This window comes from Miscanthus floridulus, chromosome 12, assembly GCF_019320115.1.
Source record: "Miscanthus floridulus cultivar M001 chromosome 12, ASM1932011v1, whole genome shotgun sequence".
NCBI lineage: Eukaryota > Viridiplantae > Streptophyta > Magnoliopsida > Poales > Poaceae > Miscanthus > Miscanthus floridulus.
This window is the reverse complement of record NC_089591.1, coordinates 33,215,754-33,232,397: the sequence shown is the minus strand read 5'-3', so window position 1 is coordinate 33,232,397 and position 16,644 is coordinate 33,215,754. Positions and strand designations below refer to the sequence as shown.

The window sequence follows — 16,644 nt, the reverse complement described above, 5'->3', positions numbered from 1 at the left end:
CAAGCAAACAAGAGAACCTTTTGATACCTTCAGAACGCCATCTGAACCAGAATATTTGTAACCTTCTGCATCAAGCGTGCTCAATGAGATAAGATTTCTGGACATCCCTGGTATATACCTGACGTTTTTCAGCGTGCGTGTCATGCCATCATCAGTCTTGATCTGAACTGATCCAATCCCCACAATGTCACACGGGTTATCATCTCCCATCCGCACAACATCCCCTTTCTGCACAGACTTATACGAGCTAAACCAATTTCTGTTAGTGCAAATATGAAATGAACATGCGGAATCGAGAATCCATTCATCATGACCAGCAACACAACCAGCAAATACTACTAGACAATCTCCAGAATCATCATCAGACGCAGCAGCAGCAACAGAGACCTTACCAGCCGACTTGTTTTTCCTCTTCTCCTTATTCTGTACTTTTCTGCAATCCTCAACATTATGATTTGTCAGCTTGCAATAAACACAGAACTTTTTATTACCATGCGGCTTGGACTTTGAACGGCCTCTCCTTTCGTAGTTCTTTCTACCATCATTGCCATCATTGGAGGATCTGTTTTCAGTTCTGCCTCTCACATGCAAAGCATCGCCCTTGGAGGACGACGTCCCGTCATTCTGCACCATGCCTCTCATCTTCTCCCTAGACTGGAGAGCCTCATAAACTTCCTTTAGGGTTAGTTCATCACGGCTCAAAAGTATGGTGTCACGAAAATTTGCATACGAATTTGGCAAAGAACATAGCAGCAAAAGACCTAAGTCCTCATCATCATACTTCACCTCCATCGACACTAGGTCGGCGACGATCTTCTTGAATTCAGCGATGTGGCTCATCACTGAATCCTCCTCCTTCATCTTCAGGGTGAACAACTTCATCTTCATCTGCATCTTACTGGTTAGATCCTTGGACATACAGATCGATTCCAGTTTCAGCCATAGTTCTGCAGCAGTTTTCTCTTTCAGACACTTCTGCCATAGCAAGGGTTACGCTCCGGCCCAAGCCTCCGGCGACGGGCCTCCGCTTCGCTCCGTCAGAAGCTTGGCCTATATCCTGGAGTGAATTTGGAACAACTCCAACACTATCAACATTGTCAATGACCCCCTTCGGCAACTTGATAGTACACATAGCATAAGTGGTGATAGGGGTTATTGCAGAATTGATCATTTGCAGCCTACCAGAGTAGGACAGCCAGGTCGAGCACGTGGATAATCTCCTTTCAACTCTGTCCATCATCGGAGTGAGATCTTCAATGCGGGGCTTGGTCGCACCCATGGGCAAGCCCAAGTAGGTGAAAGGCATGGTGCCTACATCGCAACCAAAAGTATTGGCAAGATGCGTCATTCTCTCATTGGAGACATTTATAGGGTACATGTGAGACTTCCTGTAATTAACGTTGAGCCCTGTAGATTCCGCGAAACTATGTAACAAAGCTTTGAGAAAGATCAGTTGCTGGGCATCAGCTAGGAGAAGCATAAGAGTATCGTCTGCATATTGAATTATAGGGAAGTCCTCTGTCGGCTGTGGTATAGTCAGACTGAGAAGATTCATAGCAGAGGCTCTGTTGACTATGATCTGCAAGAGCTCTGCAGCAAACACGAATAAGAGAGGAGATAGTGGATCCCCCTGACGAACTCCTTGCTTGCATTTGAAGAACTTGCCGGGCACCCCATTAAGTAGTACAGATGATGATCCAGATGACAGGATGGCCTGAACCCAGACTAGCCATCTATTTGGAAAACCCATGTGAGACATAATCTGCATGATGGTTGAGTGTTCCACTGTGTCAAACGCTTTCTCAAAATCAAGTTTGAGAATTATAATTTCTCTCCGTGAATGGTGGCACTGGTGGATGTACTCATAGCTCCAAGCTTGACAATCTTGTATCGTACGTGACCGTATAAGGCCTGTTCGCTTGCTCGTAAACGATCATAAATTTCCAGTCGGGAACAGTGTTTTTCTCTCACACCAAACCAGCCAGCAGTAAATAATCCACGATACGATACGGCCTCCCGAACGGGCTGTAAAGCCATATTGATTCCGGTGAACAATCTTTAGAATAACCATCTGTAGTCTATCTGCCAAAATTTTCGTGATGACTTTGAGGGTTCTATTCATGAGTGATATGGGTCGGAAGTCATTGACCATTTTAGGGCTGTCTTTCTTTGGCACCAAGGTAAAGCAAGAGGTGTTGATACACTCTAGGTTTGCGTGCCCCAAGCAGAAGTCAGAACACAAGGAATAGAAATCGCCTTTAATGAACTGCCAACACTTCTTCAGAAAAAGGCCATTGAAGCCATCAGGGCCTGGTGCTTTGTCAATGGGCATGTGCTTTACAACCAAGTCGATCTCATCCTCCAGGATCGGTGCAGCTAGTATATCTAGATCATTGATCGGCGACACAAGGCTAGGAAGATCAAAGAGCATAGTGTGCGAGGATGTGGTGCCCAAGCGGTTTCTGAAAGAGCTCCAAAGCAGACCTGCCTTGCTTTCGTGGTCCTATATCCAAGCTCCTTGTTCATTCATGATCTGCGAGATGGTATTTCTTCGGTGGGAGATTGTCGCCATGCCATGAAAGAATTTTGTACATTCGTCACCAAGCTTGATTCGGTTGACCGTGTAACATTTTTTCCAGTATAAGTTTTTATAGCGCAGCCAGATTTGGAGTTGTCTCTTCACAGCTGCTCTCAGGTTGGCCTCTGGGTTGAATAGCCCTCTTCTATCCTCAAGAGTATCATGAAAACAGATCACTCGGTTGCAATTGCTGATCAAAACTCGAAGGTTTGAGAGATGTCTACTCCACTCCATTAATCTGGCTCTCAGTGCTTTGAACTTCATAGAGATATTTCGAGCAGTGCCAGTCATTACAGGTGCAGAGCTCCAACAAGCAGAGACTGTCTCTAGGAAGTCATCTTCCGTTCAGCCCAAAAATTCTCAAAATGGAACAAACTTGCCCTGGGTAACCTCATGCTTCTATATCAGTACCTTCGATCAACACAATCACTTCTCAAAATTTTCTTCACCATGCATCCACGTTGCTCCATGCTCACAGAAATCATTAAGCCGTTCCACGGGTTCACCTCTCCTCCATGGTAAAATTTTTAGACCAAAGGCACTTTGGCCCAGCTTATATTGAAAGCCAGAGTTTGCTGCTGGGGAAACCAGCTTACACTGAAAGCGTATCTCACAGACTTAGCACAACATCCAGAAATTAAACCTCACCACCTCTCCTATCTTACAAACCAGACTTAAGAGAAAAACATCAGCAGGCTCAGACAACTAAGATAGCAAACTAAACTTGGAAAAGCAAAAAGCAAAGAAGCCAAGAGACGCCCGAGCTTTTCCAGCAGCTTCACATCACCACGCCCGCATGCCTTCCTGCAATTTCAGGATGATATCCTCCATCATGGGCATGTCCTTTTCCTTCTGCATCTTCGTCCACTGTGTTAGAAACCCAACAACTTTGTAAGCAATTGATTTGGGAGACTTGATCAGAACGTTATTAAACACCCAATCATTTCTGTGTTTCCACAGACTCCAAACTATTGCAGCTAAGATCACAAGAGCAAGAGATTTCTCCTGGATCACCTCTCCTATCCCCATCATGTCCTGAAAACTAGTAATCGAAATAGGTCTCACACTCCACCTCAAACTAATCCTAACCCAAACCCAAATGACTTACCTTCTCAACACGCTACACCCTCAGCTGACGAAGAGAATCTGGGCTGACAAATATTCGCCCTTGACTACTGTTGTACCGGAAGACCACTACTCCTTTGTAAGCTGTTCTTGGGATGCCATCCTGGATTTTTTAGAAAAAAAAACAAAATAAAGAATCATGATACACTCTGCTGCTTTTCAAATCCCAATCAGCAATTGATAACAGAGCAAATAACTACATCCACAACATATGAAAAATTGTTGCTTCACATAATTAAGGAAATTATCTAGATTTGGGTTAGGAATAAACCTTCCCATTCTTCAAATATTCCAAATTGACGAGCTATCCACTCAAAACCTTCTTGCGGCCTGTTCGGCAGGACTGAAAAATACTGTTCCGGCTGATTGTTGTGAGAGAAAAGTACTGTTCTGGCAGGACGTGAACAGTGATTTCGTGAGTTGGCTGGCCAGCCAGCCAGCCGAACACTGCCTTGATCGTCGTATTGGATCCTTACATCCTCAGCCATATTGTGGGCTTTCAACACAGCATCTGATCCATAGAGAGGAGTGGCACTAGCTACCTCTTTTCCAAATTTGGTTAAAAACTTATCCTAACGTATCACAATGATATAGGCACTTCTTATGTGAACAAGAGCCTTCAAAATCCAATTACCACTTCTTACCTCCCCAAGGTAGCTCAGATCCTCAGAATTCCAGTCAATCTGCGGCCGCAAATAAGAACAAGTAAATTTCAGCCACAAGCTCATAACAGGATTACAAAATGAACAATATGGAAAGTTTTGCATACATGAACATCATTTAACTTAATGGGCTCCAAATATTGCTCAAAGATTGTCCAAAGCTCGATCCCTGCAAAGAAAATATAATGCCAATAACTGTGAGACGGCCACAAATGGCTCGTTGGTTTCTATTGCACAAAGAAATGTGGTACTTGCCGTGGCATATTCACTTTTGACTGTTACCTGTTGGCCTTTATTGCATGAAGAAATGTGGCACAGGTGACTGCTATTCCAATTGCTATAGCAACTGCTAGTATTTTATTCTAATTAAAAAAAGAAAATTGAGGAAGAATGGCCAACGTACATGCTTGCCAAAATTGTATGCTCTACAAATTTCCGGGCGTATGAATTGCCGGCTTTAATGTACCTCCTTTAGCCTCACCCAATCATTCCAAAAAGTAAAACTCTTGTCAAGGAAAAACAAGGTAAAAAGTGGAGAAATAGCACAGCTATTAATTAAAACTAGCAGGGAACCCCGCGCTATGCGCGGGCAATAGTGGAGAAAAAAGATTTGTATTGAGGCGTAAAAAAAAAAGAAAACAGGTTGGTGTTCGTTAATGGGCTAAACACTGTTCACAGTAACCCGTCACTGTTCATAAAATCCGGTAAAGCAGTGTTCATAAACCCGTTACTGTTTATAAAAAAACCCGTTACTGTTCATCTACGGACCCTGTACTGTTTATAAAACCCATTACTGTTTATCCAGCAGTTGACTGTGCCGGTAACAGTGGTTTGTGAGAGAGATCGGAGATCTGAGGTTGCAGGCTCTCTATACTATAGTATAGATTATTTAGGCAGCAGTAAGGACATTATTTAGGTAAAACTATCTATCTCTTCTTCTATATATGCAATCTGTCAAGTGAGCTTAAGCTCAAACGGTGTTTAAATCTAAAAAAAAATCACCATTATTTCTAATGTAAAAAAACTTAAATTTCTTTATTTGTAAACCATGAAATGAGCTATATATACTAGCAATGAAAGGTGCATACTAGTTTTGATGAACTACTATGAGCTTCCTTCATCTACATATGCAAACTATCAAGTGATTTTGAGCTCGTATAAATCAACAAAATTTACCATTATTCCAAATCTAAAAAAGCTCAAATTTCTCTATTTCTAGACCACGAAATGAGCCATGCTAGTGATGAAACATGAAAGGATGAAGTCGATAACCTTTGGAACCAAAGAATGGATGGAGGAATGAAGTCTTCACCAATCTCGCAAGCATGAACTCCTTCCACGAGCAAGAACAAGAGCAAGCAGAGAGCTTGAAATGGCTCGGGCTAGAGGAGGAAGGAGAAAGTATATAGCCAGGACCTATAGTCCCGGTTTGTGTCCTGAACCCGGATTACATGACATCTTATAGCCCCGGTTGGAGCCACCAATTGAGATTAAAGGTTTAGTCACGGCTAGTAGCTCCAATCAGGACTAGAGGATGACCTTTAGTTCCGGTTGGTTGCTCGAACAGGGACTAGAGGTTCCCTCATGCAAAAGCCTACGACAGTAGCTATTGGTGTCATGACCCGGTCTTGACACACTTGCAATCATAAGCATCATGAGCATCTTTTGAATTTGAAATCCAAATTCTAGAAACTAGACTACACTAAAATCTGCATTCAGTCTGCTCACTGTTGATTTGATGGATAGTTCGCCAGCAACACCAGACTATCCACCACTTCATCTGCACGACCTGACAGAGTTCAGTCTCTATCAGTGAAATCTCGACACTATCGGACGGTCCGACAGAACCACGGACTATCCGGTATATCGGTCCATGCAGTAGAAGTGAGGTGTCACTTTAGAATCTCACTTGGCCCCACTTGTCATACCAGCTGTCTAGCTCATAGAACACCCAAACCAGAGCCCTCACTAGCTCACTCACTCACTTTCACACTCCCACTCTCTCTCTAGTTCATCCCTCTCTCTTTGCACTCTCTCCCTCACTCAAGCAAGGAGAAGGAAGGGAAGGAGAAGGAAAGGAGAGGAGGATTGGAGTTGCAGCAGCAAGAGGTGGCCATGGAGATCACCTAGAAGCTCTCATCCACAAGAGGTTGGGGTTGGAAGAGGGAGGAGCCCTCTCTCCCTCACCACAAGGAGCTAGGAGGAGAAGGAGAAGAACAAGAAGATTTCGAGTCACCAAGTGGGAGATCCAGCTTCTCCAAAATCTTGAAGAGCATCTCTTCTTCCTTTTGCAGCCCTTGGTATGAATCAAACCAAGCAAAACCTAGGATTTCACTTTCATGAGCCAAAACCTAGGAAATGTTAATTTGTGACCTAACTCTAGTTTGCATCTAATGTAGATAGATTCACGTAGCTAGATATGCTCCATAGAACACTAGAAACATACCCTAGTTATGGTTTACACATGCAAGAACCATAGATGGAGATTTGGATTTTGAGTTGGTAGAAATGTTCACAGTGACCCGACGGAGAGTCCGACCCACCTGGCGGAGCATCCATCAACACTGAATGTCTATCAGTTACACTTAAACGGAGCACACTATAATTCACCGGAGGGTCCGGCATATTTGACGGAGTGTTCGATGAATTATGACATAGAGACAGAGAGCCTAGGATACAGACTTGATCCAGCGGAGTGTTTGCTGACTTCAGCGGAGTGTTCGCTAATTATTAGTCAGAGTAAGTAAGAAACCCAAGCGTAACTAGTTCCTACCGGACGATCCGTCACCTCTAGCGAAAAGTTTCGATGAACCTGAACACTTAGTGACAAGATCCTAACATATGGGTATGTTAAGCCTTGGGTCTAATGGTTCCTGAACAAAGAAGACACCTCAACTGACCCCTTTAGGGTCGCCCGAGGGCTCGGGGGCTATGCCCACGGGCACGCTCACGCGCACCCTCTGGCAAAGATACTCGGCCGAGCCTGACTCGACCACAGCTTTCGCCTGGGGCTTAGGGGCTTCACCGAGCCTTGGGCTCTCGATCTATGGCACCTCCTAGCTTGGCCCTTGGCTCCTGCCTGGCTAATGATGCCAGCCAAGGCCCGGTCACACAAAGCTAAGCCCTAGGCTATCGATTCTCGGGGGCTCCCTAGCGTTGCTCCCTAGGTGTGCCCCTGCCAACTGCTCCTCCGACAGGGTCACGTTCGGGACGTGAAACAAGAAGACAAAGCTTCCCACGACCTCCAGGGGCTCGGGGGCTTCCAGGCCCGCGCGTCAGCCCCTGGAGCCGACCTCCTTTGCCATTGAGAAGACTATAGAAGGTCTCACCCAGGGGAGGCTGGTCTAAACCGACACCGTCTGACACGCAGAGTGTCAAAACAGAGCAGCTAGATGACGCCTAGGCTTCTTGGGCTCCAAAACACCTCGACGGTTCATGACACACCGCTACAAGCCTCTCCTAGACTTCGACACACGTGGACCATAGACTAGAACCCTCAAACCGCCTTGTACCCGACCTATCTCATTATATAAGGGATACGGTCGGACATAGAGTGGGGAGGATCCTGATTCGATCACCAGACACTCTATTCCATTCCATCTGCCTCTGCTTCCCTAGCAAGATCTCTGTTGTGGCCAGGGCACTCTCTGACATAGAAGCCCCGCACGTGAAGGGGCTCGCCCAGTGAAGGGATCAACGTGCATAACGGCTAAGTCCCCTAGCCACTAAGCTCCTTTTTATGTGTTCTTTTCTTCCCAAATCATCGATTGGGGACGCACCCATCCTACTTGAGTCGACCCGCTTTTGGGCGGCAAACCTCCTTGCCTCGATCTCATGGTCGTGGGGCAAAGCCGCCCTATCTTCCCTTCCCTAATCACTAGACGGGATAAGCTAATGCCCTAACACCTCATGGACATGACCTAGGCTAATAGAGCTAACAGCTGATGACCATCAGGCTCAGAAAGGAAAACAGGTGTAGGGGACGCTCCCCACCAAGACGAACAGAACATGGAGCAAGAACGACAATGAAAGCGCAAAGATTCAATGGGCGGGCATGCCCTCAATGTCATGATTGTTTAAAGGGGAACAGACCCCCGGGATTACAGCAATGAGTTTTACAACCAAGTTTTTATGTAGGTCACGGAGACGCTAGGGGGTCGATGGGCACATCATCCTTCTCTAGATACTCGTCCGTCAACAGCAACCTATAGTCGACGATGCCAGCTGCCACAGCGACTAGGGGGCTACCACGTCCTCGGCCTCCTCCATCTGCCTGTTTGAGGTCTCCTTGGGGATGCCCGAGGCCATGGGACCCAAGTCAACCTTGGGGAGCCAAAGCTTCGTCAAGGTCAGGGCAGCGTTGGCCCCTTGGCGGACCGTGTCCCTAACGACTCGTGAAATGTGCACCGCAAGAGAGCGCACCTACTCAGCGTGGTCATGTCCCCCTTTCGGTGGTGGTGGCAGGAGCAGAGCGACGCTCGCTTCCTTAGCGCTGGCGACGAGCCTCTACTGCTCCGCCCGCGTCGCCTCCAGCTCCCATCCACATTCTGCCAAGGCAGCCTAGCCCTCCACTGACACCTTCGCTGTCATAGAACTGCCCAATTTATAAGAACACAAGTACAATAGCAACCACCAAGGCAGTCAAACCATCACACTTGAGCCCATATAAATCCGGTAGTCCATCGAGTATCGCGTCGATTCAACCAACATACAAGCCAAGATCGTACATGATTCAACATAACCAGTCACATGTTACAACAGGTTCACAAATAATTCTCATACATCGGAGTTCACATAGTTATTACAAACCAAGTTTAAAAGTAACGGAAGCAACATAGTTCAGAATGACAATTAACAGTAGTTTAGATACATAGCCAGTTTCATAGTCATCTCCAACAAAAGCACAAGGTGAGATGATATAAGAATGACCATGCCCATGATCCTATTCCTCATCCACTATAGGAGCAAAACAGTTGTTGTAGTAGCCATGGTACATAACATTATCTACAATAATGGGAATAAAATTCTGAGTACGAGAAGGTACTCAGCTAGACTTACCCATCATCAACTAAATTACTAAGACACCAAGGAGTATGCAAGGCTTTATAAGTAGAGCTGGTAGACATTATTTGCATAAAAAAGCATTAGTTGTCCAATATCTCTTAAATTGTGAACCACCGGTTATTAATCCTATCTCATACTAAATTAGCAACTATCCTATGCCAAACATGTTGGTACCATTTAGTCAACACAATAATAACCATATCTAGTTGAGTTCTTTCATATCTCATAACCAATACTTCCATCAATTACTATGATGAAGTGTACTCCTATCAAGTTCCCACTATCCAGGAGAGACGACGATTTGAATCGATTCCTACCCAGTTAGGGAATTATTCCTAACACACACCCATACTTCCCCCGTCGAGGTCGCATTAGGTCACCTTTGGTACAACTCAAGTTCAATCGTGGGTAAGACCAGCGACGCACCCTCAAAGATACTACTAATATGCCAGGGAGCTCAGGACTCTAACCCTCCCTTGGACTTACGCCATTGGCTTTCCACACATCCTAACTGCCTCCAGAGTGCGCACTTTAACTCCTCGTGTCCCCGGCCTGAGTTGAGCTACTCGGCTTCACGGTCGGAATGACTTATCTGGCCAACTATGTGAGAGGCATGCATTCAACATGACAAGATGAACTCCAACGACCGGTCCTTAAGCGACATAGACGGAATCACTATGATTACCACAACATAAGACTCCACCCGGTCTCCAATTGTTCAACATCACTAGGTTATGTTCCACGATAGCACAATATAGCCAACCATGATCAAGTTATTGCCTATAGCTCGCAGGTGACAGAAAATCACCCGACTTCTACTGGTCTAAGCATAGCTAAGCATAAGGAGCGTTCCTAGACTTAAATAGGATTCATGGTAGATATTTCTAGACAAGGAAAGGTAATATGCAACTAGTGTTTCCAAGCAACTCCTACCACGTAATGCAGCAATATGAGTAACTTAGGTGACATTAATAAAATTGGGAGACTTATAATGCTCTGGGGCTTGCCTTTCATGAAAGTGGTGGGTTGATGATCTGGTGTGGCAGAACCTCCTAAATTATAGGACCCACATGCACCTGTCACTGTCCAACGACCTCTGACGACTATGCATATGTTCCTAGTAACTCAAGAAGACTGTCGGGTGTCCCCGTGGAACCCCGAATCATCCACGTTTTCCGAGCAGGATCCCATTACAGAGTCATTGCAGTATTACAACAGTTTATTCAAATAGATACATCAGAGTAATATAGCGGAAGTCTTACAATAACTTAGTTTACAAAACATTTATTTCAAACCTTTCAAACTAAGTTCGATTAATAATACAAACGGTAGCAGTGGAGTGGCATTATAACATAATACAAACACACAAATAAAACGCCCTGCCCAAGGGCCACGCATTTACTTATCATCATCGCATGAAACAACAGTCATGCAGCACGGTCCAAAATAGACCTGCTCATGAGGCTCACCTGCAACAAGGGTCAAAGAACCCTGAGTACAAAAGTACTCAACAAGACTTAACCGAAATAAAAATTGATAGAACTCAGGAATGCAGGCTCAGGGATTCAAGGTATGGCTTTAGCAATAATCAAAGTTCTTTTGCGTAAAAGCTCTTTAATGAAATTCTTTATTTTAACATGTAAAACTTTATAAGATCATATACAAAGCTGACACGATCCGTATTGAGATCATGAAACTTCATATCCAACACCTTCTCAAATTTCAGTTATTAAACTACGATGATGAACAGAGAAGTGAGTCTCCATAACCGAGGAGCAACGACGATTCGAACCGATTATAAACCCAGCTGGGAATTCCAGACCACACGACATATGCAGGTCCCCGACTCACATATATCAACCTACCCTCGGATCCTCTAAAACAAGAACGGGTCCGCGCCACCCGAGAATACAGTACTCCACCAATCCAGCCCATTGCCACGTGGGTACACGCTATTCCCGCCATCTCTCCACTCCCAGTGCGCGAGTAGCCATTCTCGTAATAGAATCGCCAAGTTAAGGCTTACCGGAGTATGTGGTTAGTACTACAAAGTCTCACCGCACACAGTTCAACAACGGTACGGACCTTAACCGACTCAGGCGGAAAGAACCCGCTCACAAGACATTACCAGGTCTTGTGGCTCACACACACCGAGTCCGCCCGGTCTAGATTTATTACTCCACATTCCCATATCACATGATAACATAAGTAACCAAAGTTCCATTTAAAACTCGCAGGTGACAGGTAATCACCCGACCTTTATTTATCTAAGCATGACTAAGCATAACTAGCCATATACAAATTAAAACGGTTAACAAGGTAGATAAGGAAAACAAGGTTGGTCATGCATCAATTAGGTTTTCACTCAACTCCTAATCACTTAATGCAGTATATGAAAGCAAAAGCGAAATCAATTTGTAAAACACAAGGTAGGGTTTAAATGCATCCGGGGCTTGCCTTCGTTGACGGAAAAGGTTAGTTCCACAGAGAAATTATGGAGTTAGACTGGACAACATCACCATTGATGGATGAACCTTCTCCAACACTTGATCAACGCGAGCACCATTGAATGATGACACTCATCCGAAGATTAGTCAACGCGAACCTTCTCACTCACGTATGCACTACACGTAAATAAATAATGCATGCTTTAGCATGATGGATTGCATGACATGATGCATGGAGGTGCATTGGTGAAAGCATAAAAGATTAACTAACTTGAATACAACTTTCCTTCACGGTACAGTTACAAGTCAAAACTAACTAAACCTTTCTAGAATACTAACATCAATTGCCAAAGATCATTACCAACTAATGACCCAAGGACATCACTCAATCAAAAATTCAATCAAAACCTAAGTCATTAAGGTTTGCTATTTAACTAACATATGTCTATTTCAGGACTGGAAACAACAGCTTCATGTTTGGATCATAACTAGAGTTATACAAATCCAATAGCCATGCAACAAGACATTCTGGAAAGCTTATGAAATTTTGTACAACTCATCTTCAATCATCTTAGCATGATTCTCAAGTTAACTAAGTCAAATATACCCATTTACAGAAACTGGTCCCCAAATGACAGAGAGCAGCCATTTCTGAAACCTAACTTTAAATAGGCATAACTCACAAACTACTTAGCCAAATACCACTAAATTTTAACAGCAGCTAGATACATGAATTATCTACAACTTTGTTATTAACAAGTTTCTCGAAAAACATCATTATCATGATGTAATCCAAACAGTCCCAAAAACTGTCCCGAAACGACAATTGCAAGAAAATAATTATTAACTTATGTTGCAAACACATAATTGGGTAAAACCAACTTCACCAACATTTCACACATGACTAAAGAACACCCGAAAGCATGGTGCTCACCTCTAAATAAATTTTCTTAAAACATTTCTTAATTTATTTAGACATCAAGGTGTATTTATGAACATATACCAAAAATGCACAATAACTTCTACAAAAATTACAGTAGCTCACATATCCTCTCAATAGTCTACTGTACAAATTTCATACCATTTGCATAAGTATAGCTGCCTCTATGAAAAAGACAATTTGCTATTGCAAGAAATCATGTGAGAGCGAGATAAACCAAAAACTCACTCATACTTCATCCAATACTCATGAAATTTTTACCACACATCAACTATCACATGAGTAGCATGCCACAAAAATTTCACTTCATTTGGAGCCCTAGATTTGCAGTTATGGAAAATAACAAATTCAACTAGCATTACAACCTTACTGCACAAATCTATTTTTGCAGCTAAAACTTTAAACTAAAACATGCCATATTATAGATCTACTGCATAGACAATTTTACAAGGATTCCAAAAAGTCCTCATTTGCTATGATACGAATTTCCTATGAATTACTATGATTTTTTCAAAGTTCCAGCCGATTTCAAAGCAAACAGGTCCAAACGGCACTATTCACATGAGTCTACGGTTCACAGAAAAACCCCTCACAAATCTCGAATTTGAAGCTGAAGTCCCTGGTCGCGAGGAAGAAAAACAGAGGACGCCGGAGAGCTCGATTTCCGGCCGGCTGACGCTCGTAGGCGGCAATTGAAGGGGTGGTCGAGCGACGGGGTGGCGAGGCGAGCCTAAGGGTGGTCGCAGCTCGGCCGGTCGTGGCCCGTGACGGCCTGGCCACGTGAGCCCGCTGCTCGACGACGGAGTGGCACGGCGGCATGGCTGCTGGTCGCGGCGCGAACGGCGGGCGCGGCCGTTCCAGGTGAGGCGAGACGCTCAGGCGATGCGCAAGGGAGAGGCGAAGCTGTGGCAAGCTCGGCTGTGACGGTGAAGCACTATGGCGACGGCGCGGGCACGACGAAGACGATCGGCGACGTCGGAAAAAAAACAGAGAAAGGAGAAAGAGCGACGGCAACAACGTCCCGGCCTTTATAACGCGGTCAAGGCACACGAAAATGGCGCCTAGCAGCTTCTCCACGCCAGCGCGACGCCGAAACTGGCCACGAACGCGCCTGGAAGCCAGAAGAAACTCGCCGCCGGTGAGGTGTCCGCCGCGGGTACTGTTCATCGAAATTACAGAATTGCCACTCGCTTTAAAATACAAATTACTCCCAAATTTATGTGGCAACTCAAAAATCTCCAAAAATAAAAGTTGTTCAAAATTTATAGTTCTACAACTTTGCTTTTATAACCAACCCCTAATTCGGTCTACATTTTGAAATGCAAATTTGAATTAAAAATTGGGACATTTAAAGAATTTCGCCTTTTCAAATTACTTCAATTTTACTAAACAACTTTGAAAACTCCAAATACCAACTTTGTACATCTCGACAAGCTCTACACTTTTGCTTTTAGGCTCAACCCCAAAATGTGCTTAGATTTTGAATTAGGTTTTCCAGGGTAAACTTTAAATGCTGGAAATTCAGGTTTTCGGAAATCCAATTAAACACAAATGTTTTAAAATTGATTCATCCATACAAGTCAACACATATCATAAAACAATATTCACACCAAGCATTGCAACAAAAATTATTAAACTTTTACTAAGGAAGAATTTAAATTGTTTAATAGATTCCCACATTAAAATTCACAAAGTTTCTTAATCACTATTATTTCATGTAACATATAACACACTTCATAACAACATTTACATGCTATAAATTAAACATGAAATGCATTCATGAGTTGATACATGATGATTATGCATAATGATGATATGATCACCTTTTAAGTACTTTATAACATCAGGGATGTTACAATCCTTCCCCCTTAAAGAAATCTCGTCCCGAGATTTGAAGTGCGAAAAAGCGTTGGGTTGAGTAGTGGAAAAGGAAATGTGTCAAACACATTAACCTTCAAATTGTTCACAAAACAACAAAGGTTGGTTGTGAGATTACAAATGAGATCAAAAGACAGTTGGATGGGACAAAGGATTTAGTAACTTCAATGGAATGATGGAACATGAATTCCAAATGAAAGTGCCAAGATGAGTGAATCACATTAATTGCGAAGCTATAGTGGATCATGACCGCAGACCTCGATACCAGCGAGCGCCCAGCAGTATTTCCTTATGGCTACAGTCCACAGGAGACCCCAGGTTTCGACGCGGCACCGTAAATCATGGATCATGGCACCACCATAGGGCACAACTAAAGTAACTCACAAGTAACACTTGTCAAGCTAGCAAGATCAAGGAACTAGCATGTGTTGCATTAGGAGAGACCAAGACATGACACATGCATAGGTTTGGGAAGTCAAGGATTAGTCCCAAGTTTCAACATTGAGTAGATGGGGAAAAATTAAAGTGCATCAAGAAATTCCCAAAGATGTGGAACTTATGAGCAAGGACAATCAAAGAGTGGTTTACCAGCAAAGATTGGTACATGACCAAATTCGTTGGGACAAAAATAGCTATAACAAGTAATAGCCATTCCCTGAATGGAAGGAGGAAGTTTTAAACATCATTATATTTCAACTTCATATGAATGATTATAACTAGAATATGTGCAGTGTTTCATTAATGACATGATGCATGAACGATTCTTACGTTACTAAACATCAAAGCTCTTATGGTACATAAACAATAGTTGTTATTATATAGGGCATATTAAGATTACTACTCCACCACACAAAGACTTTTTAATCAAATAAGGAATGGTGGGAAAGAAATAAGATAAATCAGAAGCAATTTGGACCAAATTAACAAGTTATATATATTTGTCCCAAATCATTTTGAAGTTTTTATAAAACAATACAACAAAGACTTTGTAATGATCGCTCTGATACCATTCTGTGGCAGAACCTCCTAAATTATAGGACCCACATGCACCTGTCACTGTCCAACGACCTCTGACGACTATGCATATGTTCCTAGTAACTCAAGAAGACTGTCGGGTGTCCCCGTGGAACCCCGAATCATCCACGTTTTCCGAGCAGGATCCCATTACAGAGTCATTGCAGTATTACAACAGTTTATTCAAATAGATACATCAGAGTAATATAGCGGAAGTCTTACAATAACTTAGTTTACAAAACATTTATTTCAAACCTTTCAAACTAAGTTCGATTAATAATACAAACGGTAGCAGTGGAGTGGCATTATAACATAATACAAACACACAAATAAAACGCCCTGCCCAAGGGCCACGCATTTACTTATCATCATCGCATGAAACAACAGTCATGCAGCACGGTCCAAAATAGACCTGCTCATGAGGCTCACCTGCAACAAGGGTCAAAGAACCCTGAGTACAAAAGTACTCAACAAGACTTAACCGAAATAAAAATTGATAGAACTCAGGAATGCAGGCTCAGGGATTCAAGGTATGGCTTTAGCAATAATCAAAGTTCTTTTGCGTAAAAGCTCTTTAATGAAATTCTTTATTTTAACATGTAAAACTTTATAAGATCATATACAAAGCTGACACGATCCGTATTGAGATCATGAAACTTCATATCCAACACCTTCTCAAATTTCAGTTATTAAACTACGATGATGAACAGAGAAGTGAGTCTCCATAACCGAGGAGCAACGACGATTCGAACCGATTATAAACCCAGCTGGGAATTCCAGACCACACGACATATGCAGGTCCCCGACTCACATATATCAACCTACCCTCGGATCCTCTAAAACAAGAACGGGTCCGCGCCACCCGAGAATACAGTACTCCACCAATCCAGCCCATTGCCACGTGGGTACACGCTATTCCCGCCATCTCTCCACTCC

At 43.4% G+C, this 16,644-nt stretch overlaps 1 pseudogene; it reads right to left on the bottom strand.

Annotated features, from left to right (window-relative positions):
* Positions 1–3,698: 3,698 nt before the first annotated feature.
* Positions 3,699–16,644, bottom strand: part of LOC136495683 (alpha-1,3-mannosyl-glycoprotein 2-beta-N-acetylglucosaminyltransferase-like) — a 70,091-nt pseudogene continuing 57,145 nt past the window's right edge.